The sequence below is a fragment of the Pinus tabuliformis genome, chromosome 4_2, assembly GCF_031772625.1.
Source record: "Pinus tabuliformis cultivar Carrire ecotype Pingquan chromosome 4_2, CPIR1, whole genome shotgun sequence".
NCBI lineage: Eukaryota > Viridiplantae > Streptophyta > Pinopsida > Pinales > Pinaceae > Pinus > Pinus tabuliformis.
Window position 1 is genome coordinate 668,822,431 of NC_142304.1, and position 7,529 is coordinate 668,829,959.

Here is a 7,529-nt window from a genome sequence, read left to right on the forward strand (position 1 = left end):
TAAAGCAAGCCAAGGAAAAATTGGCAGAGATAGAGACCAAATATGATAAATCAAAAATGACTGTGGCAGAGCAAGGAAGAGAAATAAAGGCCCTCAAGGAAAAGATAAAGGCCTTGGAGAAAGAGCTTAATCTAGAAAGTGCCATGGCTGAAATAAAAAGAATTTTGTGGGCCAGAATTGACCAATCCATCACTAAACAATGGAAGTCAATTAAAACTGTGCATGAGCAAATGGATTTAATTGGCCAAGCACAGATAGAGATTCAAAAGGCCAGAACAGTGCTGGGAAACAGGCCTGAGCAGGCCAATAGAATGATAGATTTTTTGAACAGTCAAACAAAGGAGGAACTGGCAACCATCAACATTATTAACAGAACAGAGGCTGTCCTTACAGCTAAAAAGGTACTGACTCTCAGGAACTATGTACAGACTGTGGAGAGGAAATGCTATGAAATACAGGCTGAGGTGGATGAGTACAAACTCAAAATGGGAGCACTGCAAGGAAAGGGACTGCCCAGCCTCCTAAACAGCACAGGAAGACTGCTCCCCCGTGAGCAATATGCAAACAGGATGTCAACCTTTGTTGAAAATCAAATTACTGCATCTGGCAGTACTTCTGAGGAACCAGGGCCTCCAACAGGGCAGGGCCTTCTACACAAGCTTGAAAATATGTTTTTTATTGAAAATGAAATCCATCACCTTTTTGAGGTTCCTCCAAATGTTTATAGATATACAGAGGCAGATGAAACTTTGGTGAAGATTCGAAGACACCAAATGCCCAAGGAGGATTGGTGGCAGGCAATGCTTCAAATTTTGCCACAATAGCCTCGGTTGCTCGGTCCCAGTCAGCTACAGCTCAGCAAAAGTCAAACAACAGAATAAAGACAGCATTTAAGGCAACCGAAAGGTGACTCAGCAAAAGACAGCGGCAGCAAGCAAAAGAGATAAATACGCAATTTTTGGACAACATATCCTCAGCCGACTCCAACAGCCACAAAGTCAACATCTTCTGACCATTTTGGATAGCTAAGGCACTGAAGAGTTACTACAACATTTACTCCCTCAGCTACAACGCTCCAGGAGTTGGCATGACATTAATGAAGCATTTACTCTTCAGCCAGATATTTTCTTATGTAAATTATGTATATATACCTCCCCTGGCAACGTATAAGGGGTTGGAGATTTTCATTCTGAGGCAAATGTATTGTATATTTTCAGACTATCTAATGCAAAAGGCTGGAAAAGCTCAGTGATTTCCTGAATGTTTGATGTCTTGGTGATGCTATGCGTGCTGTTGCAGAATTCCTGTGCTGTCTGATGGAACAATAAGTTTTTCTCAATCTATGTTTTGTCTTCTTATGTTTATTAAATCATACACATGTCTCACTAATCTAGTAGTAGAGAAAAGGAATAGTACAGGATATGTTTGGTTACACCTTGTGCTCAATCTGTATTGCTGAAAATGTTTTCTTCAGAATTGATCATGGACATGAATTCTTAATTGCTCATGTTTTCATTAATTCTATAAATATGAATGTTATGTAGAAATTCTTCACTGCTTCTAAATAATATTCTCACTGTTTCTCCATACCAGTTTGTTGAAAGATTCTAAATTGCCTTTCATAGCCTAGTTACATCACAATTAATCACAGTTTCAAAGCATTGTTTCTCAGACACTTATATGGCTCTACAGCATCACTACTGTATCAACACATCATATCAAACAAATACAGCACCACTGACTCCACGCCCAATGGCCTAGAATACCCTGGTAAGCACATATCTAACTTGACTGAAATCATCATCCAGCAAATTCCAAAAACAAAACCTTGAGCATCATAACTAGCCTAAAACATTACACAAACAAAGTTAAATCATAAAGAGAGAGCCCTCTCTAGTCATAGGTAGGCTAGAACCTGTGACCCAAAGATTGGTTAGTGGTTACCTCGGCCGTATTCCCTTGGGAGTCAAAGGGAACAACCTGAGTGATAACATCATTGGCGACTCCACTGGGGAAGAGCGTATTTTTCAACTACTGTCTGTTTTTAGACAGTGGTTCCAAAAGCTTGAGCAGTCCCTTAGAATAGTTCTAAAAATATCCTCAAAAATACCAAAAACAAGTTCAGAAGCTGGCTCCTAAGAAGAGAACTAGGCACACCAGGTCAAATCCTGACCCAAATCCCAGACCTGTTTTCGAGAATCCAAATTTGATCCATAAAACTCATAGGAACCAGAAGGAACCTGAACAATCCCCTGAAAATAGCCCTGAGGCAGGTCAGCAAAGTTTTATTCCAACCCCTGTTAAGCCATCTGTTCACCTCCATACAACTCATTCCTCCCCCTCTTCATCATCCACTTCACAAAACATATTGTCTACAACCAACACACAAACTGTTGTTGCTGTCCCAGTTGTTCCCCTTCTACCAGTAGTCCCACTTATCCCACCAAATATGGCTAATCGTTATGCACCCCTTCAGTTACCTGGCAATCCTGGGGCCATGCCTTAGGACTACCAAAGCAAGATTACTTATTTTGATGGAACCAGTACATACACTGCCTTACAGCATACCAAGAAAATGCAAGACTACTTTGAAAACTATGAGATAGATGCTGATGATGTAAGGATGAAAATCTTTGTCCAAAGTTTAATAGGTGAAGTAAGAACTTGGTTCAGGGCACTGGCTGCAAATTCCATAGCTGATCCGGGTGCCCTTTATCAGTCCTTCCTCAACAGATGGGAAAATAAAAAGGACCCTCTACACATCTTATCTGAGTATGATACCATAAGGAGAGGCCCTCAAGAAACGGTCTTGGACTATTGCACTAGATTTAACGCTATTTATAATGCCATTCCTCAAAATCTTAGACCTCCACCTGATTTAGCATTGATTAAATTCCCTGATGGATTTGATGCTGATATGGCATATCAGCTAAGGGAAAGAGCCCCTGCAACTTTGGCAGACATGCAAGACATAGTTGTAAGTGTAGAAGCAAATCTGATTGCTAAGAGAAACCAGGCAAGAACCGAAAGAAGAACTACCTTTAAGGAAGAACCCACGTCATTTGAGCAAAAGCTAGATGAAATCATCAAAGGTATGGATAGACTTGGGGACAGAGTGGAGACCATAGAAAGAAAGTCATCATGGGAAGGTCAAACAAGCAATATTAGAAACCCAAACTTCAGAAAGAATCAAAATCCCAATGTTGGGAGGACTGATCCTGACCAGCATGTCAGACCTCCTTTCCAAGAGAATTATGCCGAGGCTTCAACATTTAGTGAACCTAATGAAGACCCTCACATCAATCTAATGGGTTTGGATGGTGAAAATAAAGTCTTTTTAACACAAGAAGACCAAGAGGTTTACAATGACAGTCAGTTACGCACCAAGTCAGGAGAATCATTTGATTTTAAAGAAGGTTATGATGCAGCTGTGTATGAGGTACACAAACAGTACAAGCTAAGGAGTAGGACAGTAGATGTACCTACACCCCTCAAAACTAAGGACAACAAACAACCAAAAAAGATCAATGAAAATACCTCCCTTCCCCAATCAGCTGGCAGCTTGAACCCACCTACCACAGAAGTGATGGTGGAAGACATTTCAGAACAACAGTCCTCTCAAAATCAGCCAAGCCCTCCCCATCCATTAAAGACAAAGGCAAATGCTCCCTTAGGAAACAAACATGGCACCAGTTTTACTCAAAATGGACCTAACTATGAGCAAAAGTCACTTGATAACTCAGCTGAAAAGGAAAAAACGATTGCAATGAATGCCAAAATTCAGATGGAAAAACCTTTCAACTTGGAAACAGAAATAAGCAAGCTAAAAATATCAATTCCTCTTTCGGAATTAGCCAAACATGACATATACAGACAGCAGATCAATAAATCACTCCAAATATCAGACAATAAAGATGTTGTGAACGTCCTAGATGACCAACCAGAATTGCTGTTTAGGCCTGAGGTTAATGGAAAAACAGAAAATGGAGGGGTACCACCCTTTTATGTCAGTCTAAACATTCATGACAAGATCCTACATAATGCAATGTTCGATTCCGGGGCCTCACATAACTTAATGCCCAAATCTGTGATGGAAAAACTGGACTTAGACATTACAAGACCTTACAAGGATCTATTTTCATTTGATTCAAGCCAAGTCAGGTGTTTAGGCCTGATTAAAGACTTATGTGTCTCCCTAGTTCAATACCCAACCAAAACTATCTTGATGGATGTAGTGGTAGCTGACATACCCCCTAAGTATGGCATGCTATTGTCCAGATCCTGGCGGGCCAAACTTCAAGGATCTCTGCAATTAGATATGTCCTATGCAACTATCTCAGTCTTTGGGCAGCCAAAGAGATTATACCGGGAAACTCTGATGAAATATGTGGTAAGCAGTCAAGATAAGCCCCAAAACTTTCCAATCTATTTGATACACTCAGACATGGATTCATTTATTCTCTACAATGCTGATATCTATCACAAAGCTTATTCTGACCTATTAATGACAGTACAGACCGAGGAGTCAGATGGACAATGTACTTTCAAAGACCAAGGGACAGTGGGAATAGCTGATAAGAAGGCAAAGGAACAGGATACACCAAGTAACTTACAAGGAACCAACATACCTATTATCCAACTTCCTAGTTATCCCAACCCAAACCTTGATCACGAAAATTTATGGTGTCTAGAATTTGATGGATCGGTAAACAAGCTAGGAGCTGGGGCAGGAGTATGGATCCACAATATGCATAATGACCAAGCTGAGGGCCATGCATATAGACTAAACTTCCGATGCACAAACAACATGGCCGAGTATGAAGCCCTCCTGCTAGGTCTGAAACTCATAAAAAATCTAGGTGCAACCAAAATCTCAATCTTGGGAGATTCAGATTTAGTCATACAACAGATGAAGGGAAATTTCACCACAAATGATCTGAGGTTGAGAGCATACAAGGGGGCAGCTATTCAAATACTGGAGAGTTTCTCATAATCACAGTTGACTAAGATTTCCAGAGAACTCAACCTACATGCTCACAGCTTGGCAACCTTTGCCAGCACTTGTAAATTGCCTTTCAAAACCAATCATACATTTACAGCTGAAATCAAACACAGACCTTCAGTCCCAGATAACATCAAGAATTGGCAAGTCTTTGAGAGTAACAAACAGATAAAAAACTTTCTCACTTTAAAGGAAGAATTTTCTGGCATGAACATTGACACTAGCACTAAAGAAGATCAACCACAGATCTGCCTAATTACACAGGAAATATCAGCTGAAACAGCTGATCTAGTTTTACATCCTACCACCTTTGACAAGGAAACTATACAGGAGCTGAAACAATCAGATGAAGAAGAAATGGTTGAGGCAGAAGATGAGGTAATTGACCTAAAGGACAATTTTCTGCCCATAGGACTAACCCCATTGGAGGATTTGTTCGATTCAAATGATATCTCTAGAAAACCGAAAATGCAACCACTGAATGCTGAAATAGAAGATTGTAATATTGGGACCCTTGAAAATCCCAAAATGGTCAAATTATCCAAAGCATTACCACCTAAGCAGAAACTGAAATACATTGAGTTATTCAAAGAGTTTCAAGATGTCTTCGCCTGGAGTTATGAGGACCTCAAATCCTATGATACATCAGTTATCCAACACACTATCCCTCTAAAAGAAAATCAAAAGCCTTTCAAACAGAAGCTCAGGAGAGTCAATCCAGTCCTTCTCCCCCTTATTGAAAAAGAGGTCAAACGTATGTATGAAGCTGGGATCATTGCCCCAATCAGATTCTCAGAGTGGATTTCAAACCTAGTACCCACTAGGAAAAAGACAGGGGAAATCCAACTGTGTGTTGACCTTAGGAATCTGAACAAAGTATCTCTCAAAGACCATTATCCCTTACCTAAAATGGACCACATTCTGCAAAGGGTAGTGGGAGCTGCTAGGATCTCTTTACTAGATGGTTTCTCAGGATTCAATCAAATTCTAGTACACCCGGATGATCAAGACAAAACTGCCTTTACAACACCTTGGGGAACATTTAAATATGTCAAAATTCCTTTTGGACTTAAAAACGCAGGGGCCACATTCCAAAGAGCAATGGACATTGCCTTTGCTAAGGAAATTCATGACTTCCTAGTAGTCTATCTTGATGATCTAACCGCCTTTTCAAAATCAGATCAAGAACACTTAGAACACTTGAGGCAGGTTTTCACAATTTGCAGAAAGTATGGCATATCGTTAAACCCAAAGAAGTCGTTATTTGGGCTGGAAGAAGGTAAACTTCTGGGGCATATAATCTCAAAAGATGGTATTAGGATTGACCCGGACAGAATTCAAGCTATCCTACAAGTACCTCATCCAAGAAACATCAAAGAACTACAAAGTTTTCTAGGAAAGATCAACTTCTTAAGGAGATTCATTCCCAATTTGGCTGAACTCATTAGACTGCTAAATAATATGCTGAAGAAGGATTCCAAGGTCAAATGGACTATGGAAGCTAAGCAAGCCTTTGAGGATATCAAAAGAGCATTGACAAACACACCAGTCCTAACAAGCCCTAGATTTGATCAAGATTTTATCATATTCTCTTTTGCTTCGGAGCATACAATTGCTGCTGTTTTGCTACAAAAAGATGACCAAGGCTGTGAAAAGCCCATTGCATTTTTCAGTAGAGCCCTTAGGGATGCTCCCTTGAAATATCAGATCATGGAAAAACAAGCCTATGCCTTGGTAAAAGCCATCAAGGAATTCAGAATTTATATTCTCTACTCTCATATAATTGCCTATGTTCCTAATGCAGTGATCAAAGATATTCTAACCCAAGAAGGAATTGAAGGCAAGAGGGGCAAATGGATTGCCAATATCTTAGAATATGACATTGAGATTAAACCTACCAAACTGATAAAAGGACAAGGCCTAGCCAAACTAATGACTGAAACCAATTTTCAAGCCCTTGACATTAATGAACTGGACAATGAACAGGAGATGGCAACTCCACAGATCAACCAAGCCTTTATGCAATCTCCATGGTATACTGATATATGTTTTGTATTATTAAACCTGCAAGCTCCTCCAGGGTTGTCCAGAACCAAGAAAAGATTCTTGAAAATGAAAGCATCAAAGTTTTGTATTATTGACAATGTTTTATTTTGGAGAAATCATGAAGGAATCTTACTCAATTGCTTAACAATAGAAGAAACTGACAATGTACTCAAAGAACTTCATGCAGGTGACTGTGGAGGACACTTATACTGGAAATCTACAGCTGATAAAATCCTAAGGGCTGGATTTTATTGGCCCTCCTTGTTTGCTGATGTAAAGAAATTTGTAATGTCCTGCCACAAATGCCAAATTTTTGAAGGCAAGAGGAAGTTACTGCCCTTACCACTCAAACCAATTTCAACTGAGAGACCATTCCAGCAATGGGGTTTAGACTTCATTGGTGAAATTCACCCTTCATCCTCTGGCCAGCATAGGTGGATTCTCACTGCCACAGATTACTTCACCAAATGGATAGAGGCCA